This window comes from Triticum aestivum, chromosome 3B (genome assembly GCF_018294505.1).
Source record: "Triticum aestivum cultivar Chinese Spring chromosome 3B, IWGSC CS RefSeq v2.1, whole genome shotgun sequence".
Taxonomy (NCBI): Eukaryota; Viridiplantae; Streptophyta; class Magnoliopsida; order Poales; family Poaceae; genus Triticum; species Triticum aestivum.
This window is the reverse complement of record NC_057801.1, coordinates 793,278,262-793,285,621: the sequence shown is the minus strand read 5'-3', so window position 1 is coordinate 793,285,621 and position 7,360 is coordinate 793,278,262. Positions and strand designations below refer to the sequence as shown.

Genomic DNA, 7,360 nt, shown 5'->3' with positions numbered 1-7,360 from the left:
ATAATCTAGATTGGTTATATAATCTTCAAAATTCTTGTATCAGATCGTAAAATTAAATACTCAGGACACAATATCTTCTTGTTCTCAGAACATAGGAGTAGGAGGCATGGGGAACTTTGTAAAATCGAGTTCATGGCTCAGAAGTGCATAATTCTGCCTTGACGGATTTCCAATTGGTACGTAAGCTAGCAAGAGATCCTTGACATCAGTGTCCCTGCACAGTGGCTCAATCTTTTTCTTGGTCCGACTGCTTGTGCCTTTAGGGCCGAGGAGCACCGTCTCAGCCTCACCTCCTAAGCTTCGTCTCATATTACACATCATATTTTTTACATCCCGCAACTTCACTTTCTGAAGCTCACAACCCTTGAGCTTTTCTGACATGGAGAAGACAGGATGTGGAACACCGACCAATCCACGGTCGTCCTTTTTTAAAACTAGATTAAAAAAAGTGTCTTTAGCTTTTGTTTAGTTGACTGGAACAATGTCCGTGCATTGCAAAGGGATACAAATATTCTAGGACATTATCTTGTGATTTATCTGTCCATATTAATGCGATCATGTAAATAAATGTTTATCAAATACCACTAGTGTTTTACCTTATATTTTGATGAGAAGTTTGATAAGTAAATTGAAATGGAATTGATTCAGAAGGTAAGTAAAGTAAGATGATTGTTTATCATGCGGGGAAGGTTGGACGAAGACATGATGGAAAGAAAAGTGAAACATGAAACCTTACATTCTTTTTAGAGTAATAAAGTGCTTTTCATCCTTCAACTTATCGCAAAGTGTGGCTTCCGTCCTGGACATTATCTTCATGTAACCTTCATCCATCAACTCTTAATACCAGTTATAGCTAGTCCTTGCCGCGGCAATCTTCAGCCAAATCCGGTTTTGACTTGATGTGTCACAGCTTTGAGCACATCATGGTGCAACCTTGGTCCCTTAACTCTTAATATCGGGTAGAATTAGTCCCTAACAAGAGCATTTTCAGTCAAATCCAGTTTTGACTTTTTATGGCACTGTTTTAATCACATCATCACTGTAAGGTGGAATAGGACCACGTCTCTCTCTCTTTCTCTCTCTCTCTCTCTTCCTTTTGTCGCAGCGCCGGAGATGGGCAGGCCGCAATCCACACCAGCAAGGTGTCTGGGTCATATTAAATTTCTTGTCTACTCAACCCAGGTGTGAAGCCGGTGGCGCTGGCCTAGACGCACGACGCCACACGGCGCTGCGCTTGGGGGCTGGCAGCCTCGACCCACACGACACGGCACGACGCGCTGGCAAGGAAAGGAAAGAAAGTTTGCATCCAAAGTGGAGCCTCGCTGCTCCAGCCAGGTTTCCCTCCGCCACCAGACGCGCGGGCTACGAGCCACACACAAGACAAGAATCTGTCAAGCCAAGTGGGAGCAGCGGCAGGAGTGCTGCATATGTAACTACTAGGTATATCTTGCCCATTGTGAGACGAAGTAAATCTGGATCCGGTGATCGTCTACTGCGAGACGGTACCTTGTGTTTTTCTTACATATCTATACTTTTCTCAATACATATTGTACATTTTTTAATACATCTAGAACCATTTTCTGATACACGTTAAATATTTTTTAAATACATTTTTGGACATTTTTTTTGAATACATGATATATTTTTTTCAGAAACACGTTGAACATTTTCTTTAATCGTGCATAACATTTTTCTAACTATGTGATCATTTTTTTTGCATTTTCTAAATATTTTTCAAAAATGTCATGAACGTAGTTTGAAATGCATGATTTTTTTTAAATGTCTCACAAAACATTGTTTATGAATTACACTAAGATTTTTTATTGTTAAACCTTTTTTAAATGCCACAAACATTTTTTTAAAAACTATAAATATTTTCTAAAATTTGTGCGAACTAATTTTGTACACCACCTTAGCATTTTTCTAATGTGCAGTGAACATTTTCTAAAATTTTAACTAAAATAAGTTTTGAAATATATGTATTTCGAATATTTTTTAAATATTTACTAAATAAGAAAACATTAGAAAATGTACAAACAGAAGCTACTTGGCTGGCCGGATAGCATCGACAGGAGGGTGCCCTTACGGCGAGACCTCCTTCGGTCTCACATGAAGCGAGACAAAGCCATTCCCATTTATCATGGCAAAATTCCGGGGACAAATGCAAATTTAGTTCGGGCTGTCTACATATGCTCTCTCTTGCTGCCAAACGAGCAATTAGAGATAACCCTTTTTTAGAGGAGGACAACCCCACTCGATCTGCATCTTTACGATGCACACAACTCGATTACCGAGCAATTAGAGATGGACCTGACTTGATACCACTATATTTCTTTTATAGAAAAAAAACCTCGATCCCACTACTATTACCTCTGCACAAGTGACTGCTGATTACGCCTTCACGACTTCTCCCTCTGCAAATAAAAGCCTTCATTGTGCACAGCAGATGTTATCTTTAATTAGAGGATCCTCAACAGTAGCCCGATAATTTGGCGCCATAAAATTGATTATAGGTGTGACGCACGGTAGGTACATGGACATCACACCCGCACGCACGCACGCGTTCTCGGTTATTTCCGCAGAACCTAAAACAACAAAGTAACAAACCACTGTAATTAAGAAACGACTCTCTGTATGGGTATGTTCTTCGTAGGCACTAGCACCAACTTCTTTTGCCGGCAGCGGCCTCGCCGGCCGGTTAGTCGCAGCACATCTCGCAGATCCAGCAGCAGCACAGCGCCGCTAGGCTGAAAGAGAACACACCAAATTCAGACACTGTATATCAGACCGGAAATCACTAGCGAAAATTAAGCAAGTTAGGAAGGAGGTGGTAGTGGTATCGATCGATGGAGCAGCTAGCTGGCGGTGGTCGTGGGGTGTACGTACCATCCCTCGATGAATCCCTTCTCGCCCCTGGATTTGGTGCTCCCCCGGCGCGACTTCTTCCCGCCGCCGGCTTGACGTTGCTCCGCGGCCGCGGATGGGTAGTAGCCTGCACACGCACACCAACACGGCACGCGCATGAGCAAACAAGCCAACAACTCGGGGTACGTTGAAGACAACACTGCAGCTAACTGGATCGATGCAGCGAATCCAGCGGCAGTTTGAGAAATAAGCATTGAGGTCGAAAATGACGATCGAAATTAACTAACCTGGGGGTGGTGGCGGCGCCTGGTTGTTCCTGTCGTTCTCCATCACGTATCTATCGATCGGTCGACCACCTCCGACGTGGGCGTGCCAGGAGAATCGATGCTGCGTCCGGCGAGCGATCGACCGATGGTTTCAGCTGGATGATGATGGGTGCTTCTCGACGCCCCAAGGTCCTAGCTATATATACACGCCGCCGGCAAGCTGCTGGCCACCCCCACCGTCGCAACAGGCAAGCGGAGAGTGCATAGATAGAGCATAGTAGATACTCCCCCACCTTTTCACACCACGCTACGCGGTTGCAGATTGACCATTAGTCGGATTCGATTCGAGGTGACTCGACAGCACGTGCCTTTACGAGCTTGACGAATGGAAAGTGTGCTGCTCGAATCAATGGCTGAGGTTTGTTGAGTAGATAGACACACACACTAGCCAGCGATCGACATGGTACGCACGTACAGTGATCTAGAAGTTAGCCGGCCGTGAACGGGTTGGTGGAAGGGATCGGCGGTTCGGGTCGCGCCGTCACCGGCTGGCTGTCCGGACAAAAGCTAGCTCGAGATCAGATGCAAAGCAACCATATTCCGGCGCCCCTTTCTGACTGCTGTTTCGGGCTCGGCTGTTTGGAGCCTTCTTTGTTGCAAAGATCAAGGTGTTTTTTTTTTCAATTTAAGATAGTGCTCCCCTCAGTAAATGGTTATTTAAACTTGGAATGTGAGACACACTCACAAGTCCAAAAGCCTCGGAACTCGACTTTTGGAGCAGCTTAAAGCAGAGACGAAGCAATTTTTCTTCCGCTTTGGAATAGTCACCTGACGGCTCTTACATCAAGGGTATCTAGCATGGTTAATAATATAGCCAGATGATGATTATATGAAACCGTCATGTCATTTATAGTCATCATTTATATTTACTCATACAATAATGTCGGTTGTAAGGTTGGCTATTACAAAAGCATTTTTTCTATCTTCTCTCTTTCTCTTTCTTCATATTTATTGTACTAGCCTAAAAGCATGTATATAGCTAGACTCTTGCATGAGAGTCCAATCCCCTTACTTTTTCAATCTCTCAACTACACATAGGCAAAAATGACATGTAAGCGGCCTATAAGCCACTATTGTACTTACTCTAAAAGTCGGAAACCTCTTCATTATTCTGTTTCTCTATATACAATTTTTACAACGATTAAATGATTATTCATCTAGCATATTTCCTACAAACTTAATCTTTCAGAAAATGTATTTTGCCAATTCTTCCAAACATTTGCATTGAAAGAAATTCACGAAATTTTAAAGCAAGTCGAAAATTCAAATGCACCACATCATAATTCAACTACGACTTTTACGAGCATAAATAAACTTCATTAGATCCATCGAGCATCTAAACATAACCATAATTTGTGCTAAAAAGGCACCGAATGAACAAGCTCATTACAAAATACCACCAACACGCGGTGGACGAAAAGCCATCATAGTTCACATGGGCCTCATGCACTCGCACCATCACTGTCGGCACCACCATGAAGCCCACTGCATCATCATTCAATTGCACACTACAAAAGCAAAGAAAGAATCTAGCAATCACTATCACACCATGCACCAATCTCTTGAGCAATTGCAAAACAAAAGCAAACAAAAAAAGAATATTTATTACCTTGCAGGCATATCCTCCAGCATGCCGGCCTTGCTCCTTGTCTTGTCTGAATTTGGGTCATCGTCAGCTGCCAGAGATGGAGGGGGTGGCGGTGCAGCCTTCTGGGTAGCCGCCGGGGCCACTCAAGGTCGAGTGGGGGGGGGGGAGGGGCAGCGTCTGCAAACTTGGCCAACAATCCCATTTGTCGGTCAGTGGCAACAAGGGTCATAGGGTGGTTGCGGCAGAGCGAGTGGCGACCACCACTACTGGAATCAGCTTCTTTGTCGTCCGCCATGGCGGACGGCAAAGGCATACAAGGCGGACGGCAAAGACCTTTGTCGTCCGTCAGCTGACGGCAACAGGTCCGGCTGAATGGGCTACGGCAACGGCTTCTTTGCCGTCAGCTGGCGGACGGCAAAGATGAAACGATCTTTGCCGTCAATCGGCTGACGGCAACGATCCTGGATGGCACATGTGACAACGTCCGGCCGTTAGGGGGCTAACGGTGAGCTTTGCCGTCAGCTGGCGGACGGCAAAGTAACCAAATAGGACAGCCCCAGGTTGAACAGGGAGCTGCCATGTGGCATCTTTGTCGTCCGCTGGCTGATGGCAAAATGCTTTGTCATCCGCTGGCGAACGGCAAAGATCCTATATAGGCCCTCTTTTTTCTTAAATTCATTCAATTTGAATACACAATGCAAGTTTCAACACACAAATTTCACAAAATAAATATCCAACACACAAGTTTCATCATATATACATACATAACCAACACGTACATAGTTCCATCCATAAATATTATAAAAGTTTCACATTGTTCATCCAACACTGTTATCCATCCATCCATATAACAAGTTCCATCCATGCAAGTTCATCGATACAAAATAAAAGCAGAAAGGGAAAAGAAGCACTCCATCCATGCAAGCTTCCGTGAATTAAATGAGATCTACAAAATGGGGAACAAGAAAGTTAGAAGAAGAAGAAGAACATGAAGAAGAAGAAGAAGAAGAAGAAGAAGAAGACTGGAATAAGAAGTAAACATATACTTAGGTAAAATGGAGCTAACCTAGGTAAACTTGGTCATTTTGGAGCTAACGTAGGTAAACTAGGTCATTTTGAAGCTAACCTAGCTAAAATGGATCATATTGGAGCTAACCTAGGTAAACTAGGTCATTTTGGAGCTAACCTATGTAAACTTGGTCATTTTGGAGTTAACCTAGGCAAACTTGATCATTTTGGAGCTAACCTATCTCAAATGGATCATATTGGAGCTAACCTAGGTAAACTTGATCATTTTGGAGCTAACCTAGATAAAAATGGATCATATTGGAGCTAACCTAGGTAAACTTGGTCATTTTGGAGCTAACCTAGGTAAAGTAGGTCATTTTGGAGCTAACCTGGCTAAAATGGATCAAATTAGAGCTAACCTAGGTAAACTTGGTCATTTTGGAGCTAACCTAGCTCAAATGGATCATATTGGAGCTAACCTAGGTAAACTTGATCATTTTGGAGCTAACCTAGCTAAAATGGATCATATTGGAGCTAACCAAGATAAACTTGGTCATTTTGGAGCTAACCTACGTAAAGTAGGCCATTTTGGGGCTAACCTAGCTAAAATGGATCAAATTGGAGCCAACCTAGGTAAACTTGGTCATTTTGGAGCTAAGATAGGTAAAATGGATCATATTGGAGCTAACCTAGGTTAAATGGGTCATTTTGGAGCTAACTTAACTAATTATGCCATTTTTGAGTTAACTAAGCATAATTATGTCATTTTTTACACAAGTAAGCCAAGTGTATATGTCATTATTGAGCAAACCTAGGAAACTAAGCATATTAGAGCTAACTTATGTCATTTCGGAGGAAACAAAACTAAGTATATATAGATCATTCTGGAGATCTGACATACCTGACATAGTTCACTCCTCATTCTTCTTATCCTTCTCCTTCCTCATCCTGATGCGCCAAGAGAGGCGAGGCGGTGGAGGCAGTGGGATGTAGTCTTGTACCACAATTGGCATGGTCATGTCGCCCGGCTGTGGGGTCGCCGGCGCCACCACCATCGTGAGGTCATTGTCAGGCACCACCACCATCGCGAGGGCATCTTCAGGCAGCACCATCGCTAGGTCATCCTCAGCCACCACCATCTCTTGCCCATCGTCAGCCACCACCGCCGCTACGTCATCCTCAGCCACCACCATCTGTTACCCTCGTCAGCCTGCACCTCCTCATCCCCACTCTGCTCCTCTTCTTCCCCACTCCATTCCGGATCATCCTCGCTGCTGCTTTTGCTGCAGCCAGAGTCGCTGCTACTTTGGCTGTAGCCAGAGTCGCTGCTGCTGCTCCCATTGCCTGACCAAATGCAACAATGACCGTTAACAATCGATGTGAGACAAAGCAAAATGTAGAGGAAGAAGAGGCAGAACGTAGTGGCATCATCGTCGTCCTGGTAGCGCATGCGACACATAGTCGTGTTGAACACCTTCACGGTGAGCATGGCGTCGTCGTCGTACCTGAAGAGAAGGAAGTACCCGTGCCGCAGGTCGTAGGCACGGTAGAACTGCTCCCAGCCACGATACAG

The 7,360-nt window shown here is 44.2% G+C and overlaps 1 long non-coding RNA gene across 1 annotated transcript; it reads right to left on the bottom strand.

The window, feature by feature from the left end:
- Positions 1-2,488: 2,488 nt before the first annotated feature.
- On the bottom strand, positions 2,489-3,385 carry LOC123066611 (uncharacterized). Its single transcript, XR_006431384.1, has 3 exons — positions 3,153-3,385; positions 2,887-2,992; positions 2,489-2,747 (listed from the first exon to the last, which is right to left on the bottom strand). It is a non-coding gene; the product is annotated as an uncharacterized lncRNA (long non-coding RNA).
- Between the last annotated feature and the right edge of the window lie 3,975 nt (positions 3,386-7,360).